Below are 25526 nucleotides of genomic sequence, written 5' to 3' on the forward strand. Positions count from 1 at the left end.
AGGCTTTCTTTCCAAATCTTCGCATATCATTCATAATTCTTTCCACCTTGACAATAAGCAGCGAATCTTCTCCTCTCAGCGTTTTACTCGCTTCCTCTCCCTTCTTTCTCCAATCAGCTCTAGCTTCAATGATGCACTGTCTCTGTCCAGGTTGTCCCCAACATACTTCAGTCTGGCTTGAATGTGTCTTCACTTGTCTTTGGACACATCTCTCATTAGATTTTCTTCCTGAGTCTTTGAAACCATGCTTGCTCTGTGCTGTGTGGTTCTCTTTCTTCTCACTCCAGTCCTCGACACTTGGAAAAGCTATGAAAACTTCATATATGTTTTCTACTTTGTGAACATAAATCATTCGTTTTTCTCAACTGATGTCTTTCTGTTTACATAAATGACAGCTTCAACAAACAAGCAAACAAACAAACAAACAAACTTTATTATTTGCTGAAGTTTTTATAGTGTGTATAAATTGGGGAGATAATTCTCAGTTTGAACTTAATTTTACAAGCAAAGCAAGCACAGCAGAGGTTTGTGCTACGGTCAGCTTTTCAGGAGGTGAATGGTTTTGATTTTAACTCTGGAGAAGTTTCTGAAATCATTTTGTTATTGTGTGCAAATATAGATAATGGATGCTTTCTAAGGAAAACTAGCGTGATAGAAATACTATGTTGAAAATCCCTTGGCCAACTACAACAGCTACTCCATAGTTTTATCAGGGTATAGAGCATCATGTGCACAGCAACACAGTCATGTGAATATAGCTGTGATGAAATGTGTCCAACTGAAAATAATGTTGAAAGCAGAAGAGCCTGTGTAGACTGTAGTCCGGCTGGACTGCGTGTATCTGTTTGTTTAGTGATGTGAGGTTTGTATGTCACACATAGTCACGGGTTTAATGAACACATTTATGTATGCATGTAGTAAGAATCAGCATACACTACTTAAAAATCTTATTTTATTATTTAGCAAGAAGATACTTTCGTAGTGCAACTGACAACATTAATATATGAAATGACCATGTTTGTGAGAGCCCAGGTCAGTCAGAGGCATGAGAGAAAAATGTGGATCCATCAGCCAGCGCTACCATCTTTATTTGGAAGATATAATAAAAAAAGAAAGGGGTTATTTTACTAAAGCACCAGCCTAAAATACCTGCAGTCTGTTGGCCTTTTATGAGCACTAGATGAGAAAGAGAGGACAGCAGGCAGGATGGTTGCTGTAAAAAAGAGAAAGAGCTAAGTCACTGCATGTCTGGAGTTTTATTTAAATGACCTCCGGTATCACATTCACCCAGATGCTGAAATGGGTCTGCTGTTCAGGTAAATGGCTTGACTTTGACGGGATTACACTTTTAACTTGAGGTAGCAGAAAGTCAGAAGCCTTGCTAGGACACCTTACTCAGGTGTGGGTCACTGAAGGACAGCAGACTATTTAGAAATCTGCTGCTCAGAATAACAGTCAACATGCTGAGTTCGTCCCACTGCACATTTAATGGTCTGATCTTCATAAAAATGTTGACTCAAGCCAATAAAAGGCCAGTGGTATATGCAGCCACGCTTTACAAGTGCATACTATTAAGAATACTGAGAAAGAGAAAAAGCTTCAAGACTGTAAATATTTGGGATTATGTTTTCAAATTCATCAGACATAAGCAGTGAGCGGTTAGCAACAAGGTTCTTGGTTCCAGCCGTTCTGCGTGGAGTTTGCATGTGCACATGTGGCTTTCCTCTCCCACAATCCAAACATGTTAGGTTCACTGGTTAATCGAAGTTCACTGTAGGGAAGACTGTGGATGCAAACTGGTGTATGTTTCTATGTTAGCCCTGAAGTAGGCTGACAACCCGTCCAGGACCTCCAGTGTTGGATAAGCAGGAGAAATAAAAATATAATCTCTTTAATCTGAAAGGTTAAGAATTGCATTGTTCTTTCCTTGAATAGTACCATCCCTTCACTACTCCAAGGTTTGTTTATTCATTTATCCCCCAGATTTTGTTCATCCCAGGCTTTTGTGATTTAAAAGCACAATAAAGTCTTTCTGTGTATGTTCTCAGTCCTCCAGGTGACAGCAATCTAAGCAGCTCTTCAAGTCTTTCTTTGACTTGTTGGGGTCAATATACTGGGAGGCTGTGGAGCACAAACTGGAGCTAAAGCTTCACCCCTTAAACATTTTCTGAAGTCAGTGATGTAATCAATGAGCAGCATGTTTGCACTAAAGCCATCCCACTGTTTATGCACCGAGCAGTCATGGGAGTAAAACACAACGAGGTGCTGTGTGAGACCTACAGGTCTGTGTAACGTGCAGTGTCAGATTTAAATGGCGAGTCTGTGCACCACCCCGCATGTAAATATAACCCTCTCCTCTGTAGCACCCTCGTATTCCCACCCTCCTCAGACACAGGCAATTATGCTATTCATTCTCTGCCAAGCTCTACCTCCATGCATGACTCTCTTCACATTAGAAGTCACTTAAGCAGCACGTTGAAGGAGGCTAGTGCGTTTGTGGAGAGGGTCTCTTTTTCACTCACACTTGGAGTGTGCGTATAAGTAGCTTTCCAAACACTAAGACATCCTAATGAGGGTGACAGCCAATAAAGCTCCATCTTCATCTCCTGCCCACTTCAGCTTTCAGCACTTGGTTAAATTGCGCTCAGGAAAGTTTTAGACATCCAACTTTTAATTTCCTTCGTTCTCATTTAGTTTGGGGCTATGCTTAAAGTTGCACCGTGAGCTAAGAACAGGAAGCTACAATTAACACAGGATCAATAGTATTGAACAGCAGAAGATTTGGAAAGAGTTTCCTGGTCAGGTGAGACTCGATTTTTGCAGCGACATTTGGATGGTGGATGGTAGCCACGAAGCACCCTACCTCGTATCACCAGTTTAAACTGCTGCTGATGGTGCAGTGGTGTGGGGGACATTTTCTTTACCTACTTTGGGCCCCTCAGCAAATGTCATGCATGGCCATGTCCATGCCTTTACAGCTTCCATAATTATTTGTGCCTCGTTTTGGTAAATGGACTGGTTCTTATATAGCACTTTTCTACTCTTCTGAGCGCTCAAAGCATCACACAAGTTGCCCAATCGCACAAGCATATTTTCTTAGTGCTTTCTAACTAACATTCACACACACATCCATACTCTGATGGATGCATTGGAGTTTGGGGTTAGTGTCTTGCCCAAGGATGTTTGGCATGCAGAGTGGAGGAGGGATCGAACCACCAGCCTTCCAGTCAGTAGGTGACCTGCTCTACCTCCTGAGCTACAGCACCCCTTAGCAAGAAACACAATGAAAGATCATGAAATGTGACTTATGTTACATTAAATATTACATTCTCAAATTCAAATTCAGCCACTAGCTTCACAAATGTCCAAAATCACTAATCTTCTGGACGGGATCAGAAACAGCAGGTAGATTTTTGATAGACTGGTCTAGCCCGAGTACAGAGACTCGGGCTAGACCAATTAAAGGATCTAATAGGTGTTGTTAAGGATGTTTACATCCTGAAAGATTGAACTGGTTTAAGTTCATCACTACATGAACTTTCTTCTTGTCAAGTCTAACAGTTTTGTACTTTTTGTACTACTCAAGCTTTTGCACACTCATAAAGGATGAACGTTATCACCACTGTTACCACTGCGAGCAGCATTCTGTTGGATTCAGCTGAGAGTCTGGAGCGTATCATAAGGATGCCGAAGGGCACCTTTCGCGTCACTATGAGACACCTCGGGACAAATGGTTGGTATGTTACGGGAATGGGAATGCTCTGTCCTACCAAATAGTGAAATTACTTCTATTAATGTTTATTTGCCAACCAGGGTTCTCCCAAACCCAGATTACCGCTTCGCCTTAGCGTTCATCGGGGAGCCCAGTCTAAAATCAGTGGACGGAGTCTTTACGGTGAAGGCATCACTTACCTTGTTTTAAAGAATGTGAACATGGTTAGCAGTTTCAGTCATGTGACGTATCTCTGCCATCCCTTTTGATCTCTTGCTCACCGTCTGTGAGCACAGACGGCAGCGGGGCCACGACACTGGAGGAGCCCTGCCTCGACACCATCTGTGCAGCTCTGGCTCTCCACGATCAACATCACATGATGACACTAACGTCACTGCACCACCTGCTGCAACACACATGCATTCATACACATTAACGGCATACATGCTCTCAATCTAACCAGCTCCCAGCACAGCAGTGAAACTCATGCCCAGCATGTAAGTATAAGGCTGCTGTCAGAACTTCCTATCTGACAGGATGTAGTCTGGTTGTCTACATGTCTGTCTTGTTATCCTTCACATGGACCTCATGGACTCTCAGTGTATATCTTTACTTTGCTATGTGATTCAGAAACATGCGTGATATCTAACTGAGTGTGTGTTTCAAAGGCATATTCTCTAAATGTCATGGCTAAGCCATTTCATCACACTGCGTCCATGGAGTTGTCTCATGAAGGAGACATCAGACTTTCTGTGTCTCTTGCTTTGCTGTGGAGGAGCCTCAGCTCACACAACCATTGCTTCAGTTCACTGAAGATGGTGGACATTTGTTTATGCACAGCTCTCTTAAGTTCCCATCACAGCTTCTCAGTTGAGTTCTTGGCTTTGATTGGGTCACTCTGCTGTATTTGAACTATCCTGTTGCATGATCCAGTTTCTGCAAAGCTTTAGTTGTTATAGAGTTATAGAAAAGAATAAGGGGTTGTTTTTGCATGACTGCATACAGCTGCTCTGTGTGTTATGCAGCAATTTTGTAACTCTGTAAACCTGTCCTGTTTCTTTGTTGACCGTTGGTGACCGTTGCCCTCGTGCAGTTGGACCAAGCTTTATTAAAATACCTGATCTGAGTCCCAAGATTCTGCTTTGTTTATTTAACTGCAGTAAGAACTCGGTTCAGTTCCTCCAAGCTGTATCCCAATAACCTCACAAATACACAAATATCAACTGAAATAAGAAAACACTGAGTCATTATGCCTTATATTGTTAAGGAAAAATCCCAAACAAAACCAGATTCAGATATCCTTCTGTATCCAAAGACTTAGGAATTATGCATTTATGCATTATGCAGTCAAAGTGTGCATTGAGTTTGGGTTTGAGTCTTACCGCTCACATATAAACAGGTGAGGTCTATGTCTGTGTTACTTTCAGATGCCATTAAAGTGTAAAATGGCTAGTTTTTGTAATCCATGTATACATAAGCCTTACATTTACTGGCTTGCATGAAACAAGCTGGAAAAAAACCTTTTCTAAGCCCCGATGGGGAAATGAAAAGATTAGAGGCAACTTTCAGTGGATCTCACCTGTTCAGTACTGTCCTGTGCTAACACGATATGGGTCATTCTTCTCCAATCAAAATGTAAAAAAGGAACAAGCTAAAGCAGCAGAGTCCCTTTGTTGTTTGTCTGATATTTCTTTATTGAAGTGAAATATACCCCAGTGTTTTCCTCTCACTGAGTATATCCGGTGAGTCATCTTCTGTGCCTTACCAACTCTGGAAATATGACTCAGGTTTAGCGTTGTTATAGTCAAAATGCTGTCTCAGAGGTGCTTCCACACTAAGAAGAGTACAAATCTGCAGAAAGCACTAAATGCTTTTAATCTAAAAATATCTGCAGCGCTCTTTTAAGTCAAATGTTCTGTATGGGCAGAAATCTGTGCCGTCAGAAACTGAATTTGAATAAGTTAAATTTGAATTGCTCGGATTGAATCTGAATTGTAACCTGAATAAATGCTTTTAAAAACTGAATATGAATTAGCCTAATTTGAAATTCAATTTATTGGTTTGAAAATGATCATCACTAAACTGAAATTGAATTTTATATTTTGAAAATGAATTAATTTGCTTTGAAACTGTATTTTATCCTTTAAAAATTTAGTTCTCTAATAATTTCAGATTCACTTCTCACCATTCAGTTTCAGTTCTACAATTCAGTTTTTGGGACTTACATCCGGAGTAATGAGCTCAGATTCATAGAACTACGTTTTACTAGCGGACAGAAAGTGTTACTGACGGGAATCTACAGCATCTTGAGCTGAATTAAGACTTCAGAAGTCATTCGTCATGTCGAACGACCAGCGGATAAACTCTTGGTAATAAATGTGTTACATGTATAAGAACAAGCGTCATGTTAACAAATGATAGCCGTACACAGGGGCGATTCTAGGATCAGAGGTTTGGGGGTGCTGAGCACCCAGAGAGCTGCCCAGCCAGCCAAGATACTTTACTTGTCACAATGAGACTTCTTCCCCGTCTCTGTCAGTCCCTGCATCCTCCCTGTGCTGAAGCACCCCCAAAAATGGGCTAAAATCGCCCCTGGCCGTACAGTAACTTTTATGCTTATTGTAGCTGCTAGCTAAAAACGCTAATTTAGCGTAATTTGCCCTGGATTCAGCTTTGACAAATATGATCGACTGTTTCTAGTAGAATCCCAAAGTTGTCATCTTGGACCCTCTCAGAGCTCTGTATGCTTGCAGAGACCCCTACAGTAGGGAAACATGCAAAACGGTGTCCAAACCTTTGTGTTTGAGCTTTATTTATGTCTAACACAGCATCCCAACTCTTTAGCTAACCTAATAACTTTAGCTAAAGTGAAAAGTTAGTCTAATCCATTAGTGCAGCATTACTGGATCACCTGTTTGAAGTGATATATGTGACTATCACTGTGTTTAACTACCATAATAATTCTTAGGGTACTGAGTGCATGCTTAATTAGGGTTTTTTTTAACATACTGCTCCATTAATGTTTGACAGGCTGAAGTTGTCGGGTCACCTCCTAAATCGACCATCTTTTACAGGTGTTTTGTGCCAGAAATGGAGCGTCCACTGAAGACTGAAGATAAGAATCTCTACACCTTGCCATTGATCCCTCTTGTGCCTTCATCTAGACAAGAGACATTAACTTAACCACTCTCACATGCTCTGTACCTACATCACCTTCCCTGACAGTCGTAGCTTGGCTCATCTGAGGGTGAAATTATAAGAAGTGCTCTCTATGGTTCCTAAATAAAATATGGCATTGAGGTCATTTCTTCTGAAATACAAGAACCTCTCCTGGTTTTAATGGCACTTTGGATTTCCTTACTTTTTGTTCCACTGACACAGTAACATGGAAGAGAGAAAGAAGCTGGAAAGGACAATTACAAATAAACCTAATGCCTAACAAATGTAAAATAAAGTAATAATAAAGATAAAAGATGAAGTAACAAGTTTTTTGCAACTGCATGAACACCATACGGCAGGGTCTCAAACTCCAGTCCTCGAGGGCCGCTGTCCTGCAACTTTTCCATGTGTCCCTGTTGCAACAAGTCCCTGAGTTGGCACTTCAGCCATTTGATTCATGTTACAGCAGCTCATGAGTGAATGAACATGGTGCAATAAAAGTATTTTAGAAGTATATGTTTACAAATACATACATTTACTTAAATGTACTTGAGTGGGGTTAGGGGTTGCCACCTCAGCATGCAGTCAAGTTCTATACTCTTGCTAATGACCTACTAATTGTATTCAGGTGTAATGCACCATGGAAAAGTTGCAGGACACCGGCCCTCGAGGACTGGAGTTTGAGACCCCTGTCATACGGAATATGACAGGTGTGGTTGAACTGCATGAAGAAGTTTCTCTTCTCTTCTGGCAGGACAGGAATGTGGCCTTGTCCTGTGAGCCACCGTAAGGATGTACTTAGAGTAGAACTGGACTGTCACCGGCCTCAGGCTCTTCATCTTTTCAAAGACAAAGCAGTCATTTAGATAAAATATTAGATATTGTTTACCTGTAAATTCACAAGAGAATTTAGAATTAATTATTAATTATTAACCTGCTAAACAACATAGGTATTTTGTGCCGTTCTTTGGGTCTTTGAAAAAAGATTTCCCCCTTCAACATTTAGAAAGCTTGCCATGCAGAAACACTGCAGATGAACTCTTGAGTACACACTTATGTCACTGCAAGCTTCTAGTTTCTCACTAAAGATCTCCTCAAGTTAAAGGTGAGACTCTTGATGCTGGACTGCGTACTGTTAAATTAATGCAGTTTGTTACGATGCTTTCTTCTGGACATGGACCAGTTTCCAACTGTGCTCCCTGAACTAAAAAGAACAGATTTCCTATCATGGCTCATCTCCGAGCTACAATCTCAGAGGAGTTCATGTTAAGGAGGTCTCCATTTGTCACAAAGTACATCTGAATTAGCACCCTAACCCGTTCACTCCAGAGGAAGCCAGCCACTCCTGTCACTGTTAAAACTGTCAGTCACGATGAGTCGCGCTGGATTCATGTTAATATGGAATATAAGAGGTCAAAGAAGCTGTTTATGTATGTTTTCAATGCGGCTTGTTTAACAGATGACCACAACTCACCCATTGGTTATGGACTTTTTGAAGCCTTAATGGTAACATTTTGCAGTGGTTTTTTTGGAGCCGACATTTCCTCACTTGGATAGCAGGCCAGAGAAGTTTGCAGGTAATGATAGGAGAAAACAGGCTACAGCCATAATCCATCCATAATAAAGCTGCAATGCACTAATTAGAAATTATTGCTAATAATAACATACTAGAACTTTATTGTCTAAAACTCCAGCACAAGTGTCCTGGACAGGATGTACCAGCCATCATACGGGAGGGGGGGGGGGGGGGGGGGGGAGTATCCATACAGCCTGGATGCAAACATGGGTGTTTGTGGGAACTGTCTCACTTTGGATGTAAAGCAGCCATTAGAGGAACTGCAGTGTTTTGGCCATTTATTGTCAGCACTGGTGGTTGCAGCAACATGCTTCATCGTTTTCTCTTGTTCAGTGACGTGCTCTTACTTACTTTACTTTCTCTTACTATACATATACAGAGACATTAGTATTTCTAATTAGTTGAACAAAAAATTCTCATCACTTCATGTGTTTCACTTACAAGTGTTACCTTTGCTTTTGCACTGTAGGCTTTCACTCTTACATGAATGCAGTCACAGCAGCATTGAATGAATGATATACAAGGTTTGCTGAAATCTGCTCAAAGACAAAGATGGTTACGGTGAGCTGATAGGAGGAGATATTGGCTAAAAATGACAGTGTTAAAAATAAATGAGCTGGACCAAATTCACAATGTTTTTGAAAGGGTTGAAGTATGGTGGCCCTGAGAGGTCAAATGCACTGCAACTTTAGAAAAATAACAAAAACTCCCAAAACACAGCAGAATACATACAGAAAACATGTTTCAGTGCATCATCATGTTTGGTGTATTTGTGCAGCATTTTCTATTAGCTGGTGTTTTCTTAAGTTGGCCACCATATTTAAGACATGAACTAACACTGCTTTTATTCTGTAAGTAAAAGAAGCAAACAACAAAAAACTGCCTTAGACTGAAGATGCTTTCTGTAGATGATGGTTGATGACTGTACATATGCTGGCCTTTATGCTAGTACAGGCTGTTCCTTTAGTGTGTAAATGAAAGATGACTGTTTATCTAATGGAGGGAAACTGAACCAGATGCTTGTTGCTAATCAGCATCTTAATCTCTCGGCCCTTCTTGATGTTTGTCATAGTGACTTAGACCATATGTCAGGAAGTCCTTCTGTTGCCCTTCACCCCTCCCCTCCTGTCATCCCTGACTGTGTTAATCCAGTTATCCATGTTTAGTGACCATGAACACAGTCAATGGTGTCAGAAGGGACTTGTAAAAGCGCCACATTCAGAATAGCCCCAAGGACAGAGACCAGAGCCTTTGGAAAGGTCATGTTTTATGGCCCTTCCTTTGACCCCTCCAAATAGAGGTGACTATGGAGGAGAGCACACAGCCAGCGGCCTGCTGTCATGTGTTCCCTCTAACCTTATGCTCACATAACAACAATCACAGGGGCCTATTAATGCCTCAACAGTCATGGCTCTGAAATCTACAGTATAATGTCCCCGAGTCTTGAATGACACTGGATGACCAACCTGCTGCAGGCAGTAACCTGATAGGCTGCCATTATATCATCGTGCCACACGCCTCGGCCTCAGATGGCGAGCATCTGCTCCATAAAAGGAAATTTGAACACAAACTGATAAATATTTGTAATCAAACATTTATGATATCTGTGATGATATTACTAACTGTCGCTGTCGCAGTGTACACGATTTAGTGTCTTTTGTTTCTGGCTGTTGGGTTGAGTTTCGATTCCTTTCTGATTATTTAAAGACTTGTGTGAACTCTGGTCTTTGGTTCAGCTTTGCAGCTACTCCTTGTTGGACTTTTTTATCAGCTAAAATGAATCATTTTCTTAAACACAGAACGACGTTGCTTTGAATACCGACAGTATCCACTTTGTTTGGATAGAGTTTCTTGTACAGTGGCATCATTTCTTTCAAGAAGCAGATAATTTCACTTTGAAACTTAAGACTGAGCCTTATCTCACAGGTCAGTTCGGTTCAGTTCGATTTTCTATTTCAAGAAGGGCACAAAGGATCAGTTTGGCATTTAAGCCTGAACAAGAATAGGGTAGGCAGAGTTCCTGTCAGTGGGACGGACAAAGATAGCCACAAGGATTGGATGTGAATCACCTGTGCCAAAGTGCTACCACAGAATAACACATCTCTCCTCACTTAAATCCTATTCCTGGAAACATCATCTGTCTGCACCTTCTAAACTTGGCCTCTGGCCTTTCCATTTAATTCAGGGTCACTTTGTGTTTAATCACATGCTGGACTACAATGATGGAACCCTATGAAAGTGATGTTAGGTAATCAATGAGTAATTTACTGGCCTGTAAGAAGTGCCAAAAGCATCAGTTGAGCCATGTTAAGAGCAATGTTAAGAGCAGAACAGTCGTTGATGATATTTGGAAGCAGCCACAGTTCATAGATGATCAAAGCTGTGGAAAGCCGTCTAAATCAATAGGTGTTAGAGAGCAAAGTCTAATGTTTAAGTGCTTTAAGTGGCAGTAGAGCTCGCAGTCTAAGCTGCTGGGGAAACAAAGGAAGACGGTGTCTATCATTACAGCTCAACTGTTTCCGGGGAAGCGCTGGCCTCCGTAAATCAGCTGACGGGTTTAATGGTCACAAAGGGAAAACCACAAGCCTAAGATGATTACCATGGGACAGGCAGCCATAATGACAGAATAATGTGCACTGCTGTGACAAGACAGATGACTTTTCCTTGGATTGAGACAGCTGGAGCATTCCCAGTCATTTTGGTGTGTCCTCTCCTCAAATGTGTCTGTGGAATAAATCACTTTGTGGGAACGAGAACATCCCTGAACAGTCCAAACCTTGATAACAACAGAACGTTATTGGCAGGATTTCATGCATGAAGTTTGTCATGGAGATGATTTTAATAAGCGCTCTGCATTCTGTGTTTGTCAGCTACAGCAATGATGTTCCTGGGTTAATCTGACCCAGGGCAGCTACACACAAGTGGGTTTATAGCTCATTATTACCAATCATGTCAATCAATATTTAGTGACTACTGTTCTGTACCTCTCACACATCACGGTTCGATCAGTACGTATCACTCATGTTTCAATAAAAAATGTATAATGCAACATTTTTATTGAAACTTTAAATAAAACATTTTTCATGACATTGATTTTTTAAAATACATTTTTAGTTTTTTAAGGAATAATCATAGCTACAAGCTTGACGCCGCTCGTCTGTCAATGATCACTTCAGAAGATATGAAGCCTTACAGACATCGTGGCACAGATGGCTGCCCGGCTTCCCCGGTCAGGGAGAGGACCCCAAATATCCTCCAGTTCTTCCCCCAAACATCATTTGGAGGATGATTTTCTGTAGTGAGTTCATGACCAGCTCAACACCTTTGATGTCTGTCACATGACTCACTATAGACTCGGAGACAAACAGAGTTCGGGCCACATGCACCTGCTGCATTATTTGCTTTGCCACCTGCATCGTGCATGCCGTTGTGGCACATGCAGTATTCTCCTGAAAGACAGGTGTCACCATTCATTCACCTCTCCTTGTTAGTGCAGGTAGCAGAGGAGAAGAAATTCAAACTGCTGCAACATCTCGCTCTCTCCAATCTGTGGATGTCTGCGCTTCTGATGTCACCAAAGCGGCACAGTAAGACGCACACGACTGGTAGCAACAGCTTTGTCGTACGGCGCCATGCACAACAATCTCAGCACTGACACACAGGACAAACTGACCTAAATGTGTGATATAACAAAGGATGCTGCACGAGTGCTCTTAGTTTTTAGTTTTTATTAGACTTTAATTTGATTTCTTGTAACTTTTAAAACAAGAACAAAAAAAGAACAGAAGTTATCAAAGACAGTAGTATTTTACCCTGAAGTATGATATAACTCCAACTGATTTTACAAGCTGTGGACTCTTCAGTCTGTATGTACCCAACCAGTCACATGACATAATATTGTGCTAACTTCCTGTGTCTTTGATTCTGTTTTCAGTTATCACATCTCCCACTGTCCTCTCCTGTTGCCTGCCTGTCGGGAATATGGACAATCTTCCAGGCTTCAGTGAAACTAAAACTAGTGATGCAACGATACCAATTTTTTCAAACCGATACAATACCGATACTTGGATCTGAGTACTTGCCGATACAGAGTGCAAAAAACGATACTTCTACCACACACCCACACACACACACACACACACACACACACAAATGCAATGAATTGGAAGACAGGTTTTATTATATTCTCCGCCGATAAAAAATAAAATCTTAATAAAAATGACCACAAAAAAATTTCAAGTGAAAAATAAGCACTTCTGTTAAATTATTGCAGAGTCTCCACATTGTAATTTTACAAAATATCACTGAACTATTGGCACTGTCTCGAGCTTCCAGAATAATAAATAAACACTTCTGTTTGGAATAAAATAAACTTTTAAATTATTGCAGAGTGTCCATATTGTAAACAAACAAACAAAATAATTATTATTAAATAAATAATAAAATATAAAAAATTATAAAATAAATAATAAATAAAATAATAATTGCCCCCCTAGTGGCCAATCTAAAAAACTACAACAGAAATGACAAGCCACCCTCTGATTAATGAAATCAGTTGGTATCGGTTCATGGTATCGGTTAACTTTTACGAGTATGAGTACACACACATTTTACAGTATCGGCCCCGATACCCGATACCAGTATCGGTATCGGTGCATCCCTAACTAAAACGTTTAATTTGTATAAACAATGAAGCAGGTTTGCGCGGTGACTGGCTGTAGAAAGACCGTTTCTTAGTTTCACAAGTTGACTGAGCACAGAATTGCTCTCTAACACCAAGCTGTTGCCAAACATGCTCTTGAGTTCAGACTCTCAGAAGTCCCTCGGCTCTGCAGGCAGCATCTATTCCCAGCTCAGGTAGCAGCGAGCAGCGGAGCAGGAAGCCTCACCTGTAGAGGAAGCAGGGTGATCAGTCAGGAACAGGAAGAACACACCAGGGACCAGTTTGAACCTCTGTTCTCTTCACGCTCTGTCTCTCACTTTGGCCCACATTCACAGTGTTCTTAGATGTGCTCCATCTGTTCCCATGATTGAGCTAATTTTGTGTAAAATGAAACGATCCCTGTCCTGTGTTTGCTTGGACCAGGCCTGATCTGGGTCAAAACTGGATGTCAGACGTTCATTCATGCAAACATACGTCATTATACAGAATCCATTGCATTCGTTTCTTCTGAGTTTAAGTCAGCTTCTTTAGCCTTCACCTCCCCAACATTCATGAAAACATCCTTACATACATTCCACATCACGTTGCTTAGAGAGTAGCTTTCCCCAACCAAGGTGACTTGTGACCTGGAAGTGTTTACCTCGCCTCAGCTGCATGCTCTCTGGTTATGTTCTCACAAAGCCCACAGGACCATGTGACCTGCTACAAGTCTCCCTGACAACACTCACGGGCAGAATACATGGAGTCACTATCATTAGATGACTTTAGAGAATTCCTTTGCTGTCTCTTATCACTGAGCATCAGACTCACATCTAAACTCCTGCTGCAGTCTATCTGGTGGATGTGTTTGTGCACTTTGTCGTCACCCCACAACACGCAGCAGTAAGACTGATGTTGGCTGACCTCACATTTGATCTCAGTCATTATTTTATTTTATATTGTTTCAGTCATGGTTTTAATGGCGTTACTGTCAAAGCCATTCCTCACACAGTTTTCTAGTTTCATCTTTTGTTATTTACAAACAGCCGACTCAGCGTTTTCATTTGGTACAAATGGCTGCAGCCCTGCAGCCAGCGTTTGCTCCACGACGTTTCCGGACAGGTCAGGGTCACGTAGTGTTTAAAGTGCTGAAGAATTAACAGCATTTAAAAACAAAGACCCAAAATAACTGACACGGGACACAGCTTTGATTCATTCCCCAGCCCTGACTTGATGTGTGCTTGTTTTGTATCTTCAGTTTTATTCTGAAGGAAAAGGTTTTTGCACAAGAAGACAGCATGGCTCTGCTTACCTCTGTGGCCATGCAGACACATCGTAGAAACACCAAAGTGTGTTTTCCAGCTATGCATAGCCGAAATTCTCGATGCATATGTAACCGGTGTGATTCTGCGTTGTGTCTGATAACAAAGGTAAAAGAAAGAAAGGCCTCCAAGTAAATAATTTGCCCACTCCAGCTCCTCTCCCACAGGGGAATTGTAGAAAAGGGCTGGCATTTATTTTTACATTAAACATAAAGTATGCATTTACACGTAACATATTTGACATAAGATAAAACAAAAACAAAAACATGAAATCCGACATACCTGATAACAAAGGTAAAAGAAAGAAAGGCCTCCAAGTAAATAATTTGCCCACTCCAGCTCCTACGACCAAATACAAACAGTGGGGAAGAGGGTTAGCTCAACCCACCACAACCTCCAAGCTAGCAAGGAGTATATATTCATGCTAGCATTTATGGCGCCTAAAACCCATTTATGATACATACATACTACACACTTATAACATCTAACAAAAACAGGCTTAATAATGACAATAATTGAACTAAAATCACAATCAGAAACATCCAGGTGGCTAAATATGCATTATATGTGTGTTTTAAAGTGTTGGAAAGAAATGACACCAACCTCTCCCACAGGGGAATTGTAGAAAAGGGGTAAAAGGGGTACACTGTATTTATAGGGTTGCACCAAAGAAGAAGAAGAAAAGAATGAGGAGGGGCTCTAACTGATAATGAACATAACTACAGGCTTGGAGGTCCTTAAAGTCAGGTATAAAAGGAACGGTTTGGGGGTTTAGAACACATTTTGTGTAATTATAACAATGTGATTTATGACCCTGTTACACATATCCACTAATCCCCCCTTTTTCTCCAAGTGTTTGTTGTTCAGGAAAACACGGTTTTACATGGTTTCTTTGTTTTCCAACCTTCAGACATCTGGAGCTGTGCTGCTGTTTGAATGTTGGTATTTTAGAGCATGAATTGAGTTAAAGTGTAAAATGGCGTCTATAGGAGGTCAGACTTTGTCCATTTGTCATCAGAATGAAGTAAGCGAGCTTGAAAGGCAGAAATAGCTTTGTTTGGAGTGCCAAGTCATCTCAAGCCAATCTGCTGGAACCAGAGACAGACTTTGTAGGCCAGTTTGGGGAGCCAGTTCTTTGAGGCTCTCCTTCAACTTTCCCGTCTCACATGGCCTTCAGGGATTTTCCACCAAATGCAAAGGCATCAATATCTCCACCATGAGCTCACGTCTTCCCCAACTGTGTAAACGTGGCTGTGAATGCTGTGGAAAAGTGGACGTAAGTTGAATCCAGTCCCCAAGGTGTAAAACAGGCCTCTGGCAAAACATGTTTTCCTTTTTGTCCCACAGTTTGCAGGTATTCTTTCTTTTTCATGCTCTAACCATAAACTTCAATTTCCCAAAAACTGGGTTCCATTATAAGGCAGATTCACCCAGATCGGTAATAATAAAACATTCGCTCTGAACTCTGTTATCACCTGCAAAGCTTTGCATGAATGTTGAAGCTGCAAACAGCTGAGATTAGCAGGAGGAGGTCACTGTGCATAAAAAACAAGACAAGGCCAAACAAGATGCTTCTTGGTTTGAAATATTAACTACGTGGCATCCAGGTCGAGTGTATATTAGTATTCATAACTATTAAAAACCAAACAGTTCTTTTCCCTGTTTTGCTCCTCAGACTGTGTGGGAGTGGAAGACCACTGACATCTTCATCAATAGATAGAAACTGAGCTGAAAGGCCACATCCTTAAATTCAGGGTCCTAACCTGCTGATGCCAATGCTGCTTCATGAAACAAACAAAGTTCAGGAGATAATCCTAATCTCCAAAGACCTAAACTGCATTTTTATTTTCTCTTTGCTCTTTGGGCTGATTGGGACCTGATGAATGTAAAAACAAAGAATGATATTTTTACCTGATGTAGTTTCTGAGAAGATGACATCAGGGCCTTGTAGAGGAACATTTAGTATTGTGGTCTAGACAAGCCAAAATGTGATGTCCACACGTGTGGGCGGCAGGTCCTAGGAGGTTAATGCTGGGCAGGAAAACTTATTTCTAAAGTAGAAGTTTTGTTCATGGTTTTCACCATGAGCTGGAGCAGACTCAGGCATACTCACACAACAGTATAACAGAGAGAAAGTAAAGGTGATTATCTGTACCAATCAATCAAGTGATCAGGCACAGTGTAGCAGAAAGCCTGGCTGGATGGAGGATATTTCCTAAAATGTAAAACTTGTCCTCAGGACTACAGCTGCTCTGATGCCTATGAATTCAAAATGCAACGTTCAGAATATACCAGCAAACAAAACAACAAGCAAAATGTATTGTGCAGGTATACTTGCAATGTACATTACCAGATCGGTCCAGGACCTCAGACTACCCCCGAGGGTAGAACAGGAGTTTTTTTATTGATTCTGCCAATAGGCTGACTTGGACACTGAGTGAGGTTTCACCCAGTGTAGAAGGACAATTCTCTATAAGTTATGTGAGAAAGCAGGCAGCGGTGCAGCTCTTTATTAATGCTTCCATACTTGTGTTAAAGACGGCTCTTTGGCGTCAGTGGCTCGGGGCAGACAGCGGTTTGTCCTAAAAGGATGTCGATTTGTGATGATTATCAGCCGTGAGTTGAGTATCATAAGACACATAAGACACATAAGAGTATCTTATGTGCAAGTGGAGGAGAGTTTGTGCAGCGGCAGCTCTGACATCAGTGCTTACAAAAATACAGCAACACTTCTCACCGGAGTGAAATACAGCTCTGCTCATTAACACTGGAGTGTTCGTTAATTAGCAATAAAACGTTTGTGAGGCATGCTAGCTGCTTTACATCGCTCCTGGTTGCCACGAGTAACTGGATAGTCACAGACCAATCTCCTGCCTCCTCTGGGTTAAATGTCAGCACAGTAAAGAACAGCCCGTGTCTCTGTGTACGCTGAAAAGCCTCTCTCTGCCACTGTGAACACAAGTGTGAACCTTTGCTGTGGGTTGGTTTTGGGGGCGGGGATAGGACTGATAAAGGATGGTGTGTGAGGTGTTTTTAACTCCATGTGCAGCGAATCGTTGCATGAACTGCCCTCCAGCACAAAGCCTCATTGGTCACCATTTACTCCAGACATTTATGTTGTTATGAAGTGATATAGAGTTGGTGGCAAAATCACTTTCTATCACAAAGAACCCACCGACACCACATCTGCTGCCTCTACATCTGAGGCTTCTGCACTGTGGCAGTTACATCAGTGGGTAAACCAAAGTTTGCTGGATTCCTAAAGTCTTCAGATGTATATTTATGGTTTCAGCTGAATGAACTGGCACGGGCATGCATGTGTTCAGGTGCAAAAATGGGTAAGGTGCACCAGTAACTACCTTGTGATTGGTTTGTTGGAAAGAAAAAAGATGGGCAGAAACAATCAACGGGGTCAATCTGCACTTTGTACTGGACCCTAGACTTCTTACTGCTCTAAATCTGGGATTTTTGGGGAGTCCACTTTGGAACCAGCGGCATCTGGAGGAACTGCAGGTTTTGCAGCTGCATTTTTAAGCTCTATAAATTAGCTCTTTGTAAGTTCCTATAAATAAACAGGAGCTTACAAAGCTCACAGTCACAGCCCCTTCCCTCCTCCTGGATGCCAACGACCTTGAGACATTGGAGAATTTGGAAATCACAAACCCGTTAGACAGTCAAGGGAGGGATGGATGTCGATGGCAGATCCCAGGCCTCGTTTGGAAGCTGGGTAGTGTGAGCAGGGGAAGTGTGTGCTTTCATTACGAGAAGCTGATACTCGGACCCACTGGTGAGAGGGAGACAGACTGGAGCTGCAGACAGTCAAAGGAGGGGAAGGGGGCACAGGATCCCAGATGAGAGTACGTTTTTGGTGTTCTCTTTCTGACTGTCTTCACGTTTTCTTGTCTTTAACTTTCTTTTCTCTCGCACTACTTTTTGCTCTCTCTACTTTCCCATAAATGCAGCGGCGGTGCATTTGGATACCGCCGTTGAATCTCACACGATGGCTTGCCGTTTGCTCTCAGAGCTGCTCATTCACAAACAATTCATGTTCCCACACACGCGTACGAATGGTGACGCACAACCACAACCTCCATCTCTGCTTGATCTCTTATCATATCTCCAAACACTATACAGCTTCCCTCCCTCTGGCAATTCATTTCATGTTAACACAACATCAATCTGCAGGGCTGCCCTCTCACTCCACACATCCATCGCTGGGCTGTTTATCTCAGTCACCTTCAGGGAAAACAAATGATGTTTATATCCATCCTGCCTCACCGCTTAGATCACCTCCACCTCGCAGTGCTTGTGAAATCCCTGCACACTGAAAGCATTCTGGTTCGCTCATGCTACACACAGGTGCTGTAGTTTTCTGTCTGTGAGTGCTGTTTGAAATCTGCAAGGGCAATGGGAACAGCAGACATACTGTACGAATGGTAAACATACAGGACAAGAATATTGTTGCATCCTGGTTATTTATTAGAGTTTTAATTCTGAGGCCTGTTTCTTAAATATTGATTATTGCCATTATTATTATAATGTATCATAATCAAATCCTGTTGATTCTGACACGTTTGACTTATTTCTACAAATCCATGACACACTCCTGGGGTGATAAAAGCATCTGTCTGTTTGTGGCTGCAGCATAGGTGCTCCATTGGCAGTGTTGGGACGGTTACTTTTAAAATGTATTCCATTACAGATTACAGATTACATGCCCCAAAATGTATTCTGTAACGTATTCCGTTACGTTACTCAATGAGAGTAACGTATTCTGAATACTTTGGATTACTTAATATATTATCATGCTGTTTACAACTACATGAATGTACTATTGCTGTGATTTATTACTGTTACTGAAGGTCTGCGGCTCCGAACCGTAGTAAAGGGACCTCTGGCTAATACGGTGGGTTCGTGTCGGGCTCGTAGCCGAAAACTAGCTTTACTTTGTTGTCTGGGTCAACTTTGCTAGCAGAGACAGAGAGAGGCGTTGAAAGGCTGCTCCAACGGAACTTATTGTTTCAGAGGAAAACACGAACACGGTGTACAGTCGAGTCTTAATAGCTTACTTACAGCTGGGCTCGTCAGGCTCTCTTCTTGGCTGCAGTGGTTATTATTATATTTACATGCTTCCAGCTCCCGTTTCTGCTCGATGACAGCTCGTACTTTTCCTTTTTCTCCCTCCCTCGCTCACAGACACATAACGTGTATGGCAGTCCATTCTCCCTGCAGCACGGACTACACTGCCTATGATGCTACATTCTTTAGAGCTATACCTGTAGCATTCTGCCTATTAGCTTAGCACAACAACAACAAAAAGGCCTCTCTCACCCAGGAAACACGCAGAGAGAGAGCGTCACCCTGTAACCATGGCAACCGTAACGCTGCCTGGAACAACAGAACGTAGCTGTCAAACAAAACCCAAACAGTCCTGACCCGCCACAATATGAAACAGGGAAGTACCGCCGTGTAATCCATTTATTTCAACAAAGTAACTGTATTCTAAATATCACCTTTTTAAACGGTAACTGTAACGGAATACAGTTACTCATATTTTGTATTTTAGATACGTAATGGTACATGTACTCCGTTACTCCCCAACACTGTCCATTGGCTGGTGCTGTGACACAAAGGTTTATGGGTAGAGTATAATCTTATAATCTGACTTACCTGCGGAGCATATTTATAACAGGTGTGACAAACTTCAGTTCATGGGCAACATACAGACAATTGTTGTCTCAGAGTGGATCATTTACCATTTTTTTTAAAATATTTCAACTCTAAGTTTATTTATGAAGAACAAAACAGGTCATTTTCGGCCTGACATGTTGAGTGCATTTTCAACATATGACACCCAACTATGTGGTCTAAGGAGGCGTCCTCGTCAACCACCACAGCTGGTTCTTTAGATGAGGAGGAGTAGAGTAGAGACTTTGACTCGGTCTCACCAAAGACGCTTTCTGTTTTGGTTTTTGGGCCATTCAGAAGTGGACTTGCTGGTGTGTTTTCCAGTCACTTAAGGGTGCTTGAGTTTCGGGGTGTGAATACTTTGACTTTTTCATCTCCACCACATCCAGAAACACCAACGGCATTCCACAACTACGTTTTTGAAAAGAAGAACATTCTAGAAGCTGAAATGAGTTACATCTGCATGTAGCACCTGCACACCCAGTCCATGGCCTTGAGGTTATCCACAGTAGCACCTTCAGTCTAACATTGATTTTTGTGAGCACAGCAGGAGGTTATGTATATTAGCTTCTACAAGCTTTTTATCTATCTATCTATCTATCTATCTATCTATCTATCTATCTATCTATCTATCTATCTATCTATCTATCTATCTATCTATCTATCTATCTATCTATCTATCTGTTCAACATAGAAGATTAAGCTTGGACTTCATGGCGGGAAATAGTTCATTCTAATCACTGCCGGCTCCTCTGCCTTCCTACACCAGAAAGGTCCATCAGTGATGCCTGTGTTGATCTTTCTGCTGGGCAGGGAGGCTGCTCTTTTCTGTTTTAAAAAGCACCTCACTGCCTCAGCGTGAGACACAGACAGTGGAGAGGGCGGGGAGTGAGGTAGCGGTGGGTTGCGTGTCTGCTTGTGCACCAGACTGTGTGTGTGGTTGCAATATTGTGTGTCTGTCTGCAAGTGTGTGCCAGATATCTCCATGGTACAGCGCTAACATATCAAATGGCTGCTCTGAAATGTCAGTTTGTGTTGTGCATGTTGCCTGGCAGAGTGTTCAGGTTGACTGCGCACGCTAATTGGAGAAGCCACGCTGTAGTGAAATCGCTGTGTATTTACTCACTCTTTATCCAGATTATCATAATTCCAAACCTCATTATTTAAGCCTAATACTGGAAATAATCACTCATTATTGTAATTGCTGTAGTCTGTGAGCTGCGAGAGTCTTAGTGAAAAAATAACAAACCTCCATGTGAAATTTGTTAGAGATCATAAAATAGCAAGCATGGGTGTTAGATTTGAAAGGGTGGCATTCTTTATTTATTCTTTGCATGCTAAATAAAGTATGTGAAAGCTTCTGCACTTAAAGTGACAGTAGCTTATGAAGCACTGAAATAAGCTGAGACGTCAGTTAAAGTCAGTGAAACAAAGTCTTTGTTTCTTTTATGACTCCTGTAGAAGATTATTTTGTTAATTTTTTATCAAGTGCTGAAAGTAACTGAATGCTTGTTGAAAGGTTTGGGGTGAAGCCGGTCATTTGGTCGCTCAGTTATGTATCTAAAAGCCGATTTTGTGCAGTGCTGTTTCTGAGCTCTCTACCTAAATACCAACTGCACTGCAGTTCAGTTTATTCATTATCGCAGTCACATTAACAGCAAATCCAAAACCTGCCTTTCATTCTGCATCTGGCTTTCTTCTCATACAACTTTTGACTTTCTGTTCTCAGGTCCCATTGCCTGTGCTGAGCTACCTGAAAGCTGAGTGGTAGCCTATGTCACCATATTCAATATCATGTTCCTCCAAACGTGCAGCACTCTGTCTGTGATTTAGTGCTCACTCCCTGATAAACCTTCTGCTGTATAGTACCATCTATAAATACTTCAGTTTTGCATTGTTAATATGCAGCAATCACAGTCACATCTCAAAAAGGGTTGAAAAGCTGCCGCCTCGCTGGACAGAAGTGTAAATATTATTATTACATTGGTGGTGTAATACTAACATCCACCCTATAAAATACACCACCAGCAATCATTGCTTTAGCTTTGCTGGGCAGCGAGAAGAAAGTGAGGACTGAAGGTCACATAGTGTGCACACTTTTCCACCTGCTCACCAACCCTGTTCTTTCTGTTAATGAAAGTCAAGCTTCATATTGCTATAGTTCAGCTCCTCACATGTCCTTTACTGAGGCTTTCTTAGGAAGTTGGTGTGATTGTAATGGGAGCTCATGAATCATTAAGCACTTTTTTCCCAGCAATATAGGGCGATTTCACTAAATTGATGTGGACAACGAGTTGCTTTCCTATCTTATCTATATTATTGAACACGGAGCAGTTGGACCATCAACCACGTTCATTATTATCATCACCCTCTGCCTTTCTTTGTTTTCCTCCTTTGTTACTCCTGTTATCTTATTTTTCCCTCAGTCTTCCATTCTTCATGCCTTCCTTTTACCATCACTCACTGTTACTTCCTGTACTCACTGCCTTTTTATCACTGACTCGATCTGTGTCTTTTTCTCTGAGGGTTTTAATCTAATTACAGAAATGTAATTATTGAATAAACTGTAAATTTTATCCCTGGGAGCTTTCTGGCACACTGCTATTACAACTAGGCAGGAAGAAGTTGTAACCATGGTGTAGTAATTTAAACTTAGAAAATGTTTACCTCTTTTTAACCCTTGGATGCACAACCTACCAATACCTACACTCTTCCACGAGTGGGGTCAAAAATGACCCCAAATAGAAACAATGCATTTTGCTATAAACTCGGTTGTTATTCTTCAAAATCTTTAAAACTAAGACTTGTAACATTCTCATATTTGAGGTATTCCTCATAAAACATGTTTGTGACATGAGGCCCTTTGCATTTTTATTTATTTTTTCATTAATTTTAAGAAATTGCAGTTTTTGTATCACTTGTATCACTTTTGTATGCTTGCTCTGCATATACTGCAGAAGCTGGGTCTTCCCTCTGAAAGGTACAAGTTGTTCATCCACTGTAACACAATCACTGAGGATGAATTTCTGCCTGCAGGTGACCAGGAACAGCCCCATATGTAGCAGAAAGCTGCCACGTGGTTTGTTTTCAGTCGGTAGGCTCTGGTCCTCTTGTCATCAAAGTGCAAGAAATGGCGAATATCTTCAAATCTTTGAATTGACATAGTGGCCTTGTACCATGGGTTATGCAGAGGACTCCCAAAAACACACTGACTGGTACATCCCAGTTCTTCTCACTTCCTGCAAGAATGGTCAATCAAATGAAGGCCAGGAGCTTATGTTTGATTACATTTTTCCACTCTTTTCCCCTGTCTGTGGCTATTCTTCATGCCTCCATGTTTGTGCATGTCAGCACCTCTTCTATTATATTATCAGACATGAACATCTTCCATACATCTATTGGGGAGACAGTACTAAACCCAGGTGGAAGCCCTGGCTGACTAATTCAGAATATTGTGGCTAGAGCAGTAAGATGGGCTCATTCTGTTAGACTCAATATTTAGTTCCTCTTCAGAGGACTCATCAGAGGCTCCGCTGTGTCTGACTGGCCTTGTTCAGTGGGGGGGACAATAGTCTGGGTCCTCTATATCTGCGATGTCAGATTCTGAGTCAATGCCTCCGATGGGCTCTTCATCCCATCTGTCCTGGATCATTTGTAGGGCCACAGGGATCCTAGCTGGCCTCATAGCAGCCATGTTACTTCAAATATTAATATTTAAAATATAATATTTAAAACATCAGAAAGGACAATGTTTGAAATGCACAGGAAACTATAAACAGGGCTGCACATAAATGGTCCGCAGGTGCACATTTGCTGTCAAAATGTTGGAACGCTCGTTTGCGTACATTAGATGTTCTGGAGGAGGACAGACATTTGTTCAGAACTCTTAAAGATGTCGAATAAGCAAGCTCCGTAAGCAATTACTTCGGTGTTCCTCCACCGCAAAAGAAGCGTGTATTCTCTGAATTTCCGGGAATAATTTTATTTTGACAGCCAATGCGCACCTGCAGACCACTTATGTGCAGCCCTGACTATAAATCATGCATGTTACTGTGTAAAAATTAATTCCTGATCCTTTAGAAGTGTAAGTGGGTCAGTCAGAGCTGCTAAGAATGAAAGTTTCATAGAGGATTCCACAGGAACTGCTTGGGGTCATTTTTGACCCCACTTGTGGAAGAGTAGGGTAGCGATACAAAAACTGCATTTTTTTTAAATTAATGAAAAAATAAATAAAAATGCAAATGGCCTCATGTTACAAACATATTTTATGAGGAATACCTGGAATATGAATATATTACAACTTTGCATTTTAAAGATTTTGAAGAAAAACAACCCCTGGGGTCATTTTTGACCCCACGTGTGCATCTAAGGGTTAAAACAAGTATAAAGCTTTTTTACATTTTTAAGCAGTGTGGCTATCTTTGTAGCATAACAATACATAATGCAATAATTTGAGGCCATTGTTCAAGACTAACTGACGTTTAAAGTAAAACAAAACAGTTCTGAAGGTTAAATTATGTTTCTGCATATAAACAATATTGTATGTCTGAGTATCTGACCAATCAAATCATTCAATTTGACAGCATGTGCTCTCGTAACCCAAATCTCACACCGGTACCGAGCATGGAAATAGTAAACTAATACTACTTTATCTCAGACATGCAGCTGATGCAGCTCCAGGTCAGTTGGCTCTCTGAAATGATTTCACAGATTGTCCCTACTCTGCTAACAAGGGCTCGAACTGCCCCACTAACTGAAATATCTACAAGAGTGGTTGTAATACAGCTTCAACTCCTGATAAAACCATTAAATCCTTTTGCCTTGCAGCTCCATCTTCAAAATACTTCACCAAATTTTTATTTACAACTGCTCGAACTGGGGTGTTACTCCTGTTTCTTGTCGTTCTTATGAAAATCAAATTTCCCTATTTGAGAAATGGACTGGTTCTTTTACAGCACTTTCCAGCTCTACCTGAGCGCTCAAACCACTTTCTAAAAAATAATATACCTTTTTATGCTTAAGTGCTTTCTATCTAGCATTCACACTCTGATGGATGCATCAGAGGTTAGTATCTTGCCCAAAGATATTTGGCATGCAGACTGGAATGGCCAGGAACTGAACACCAACCTTCCTGAGCTACAGCCACCCCTATCGACTAACCCCAGAAAATTATAGAAACAGGAAGACAAATAGCCAGATGCAACACAGGGATGTCCAAATTCATGGGCTTGATCCTCCTGAGGCCGCATTTGTAGGCCGATTACGTCACAGCGACGCGAAGGCTGTCCAAATGTGGCCAACATTCATTCCCCCAGATTTGAAGGATGGGTCAAGTGTATCGCCCACCATATCCCAGAATTCATAGCGCGGCTCAGCCAATTCCAGTTTCCAACAATGGCGGCAGCTACTTGTTTTAATGTTGCTCTT

General features: G+C 41.4%; 1 protein-coding gene and 1 long non-coding RNA gene across 8 annotated transcripts in view; one reads left to right on the forward strand and one right to left on the reverse strand.

The window, feature by feature from the left end:
- Positions 1-25526, reverse strand: part of LOC146498779 (uncharacterized) — a 319599-nt gene that overhangs the window by 223918 nt on the left and 70155 nt on the right. The window lies entirely within an intron of this gene.
- Positions 1-25526, forward strand: part of kcnc2 (potassium voltage-gated channel, Shaw-related subfamily, member 2) — a 107175-nt gene that overhangs the window by 33762 nt on the left and 47887 nt on the right. The window lies entirely within an intron of this gene.

Source organism: Neolamprologus multifasciatus, chromosome 17 (assembly GCF_963576455.1).
Source record: "Neolamprologus multifasciatus chromosome 17, fNeoMul1.2, whole genome shotgun sequence".
In the NCBI taxonomy this organism is placed as follows: Eukaryota; Metazoa; Chordata; class Actinopteri; order Cichliformes; family Cichlidae; genus Neolamprologus; species Neolamprologus multifasciatus.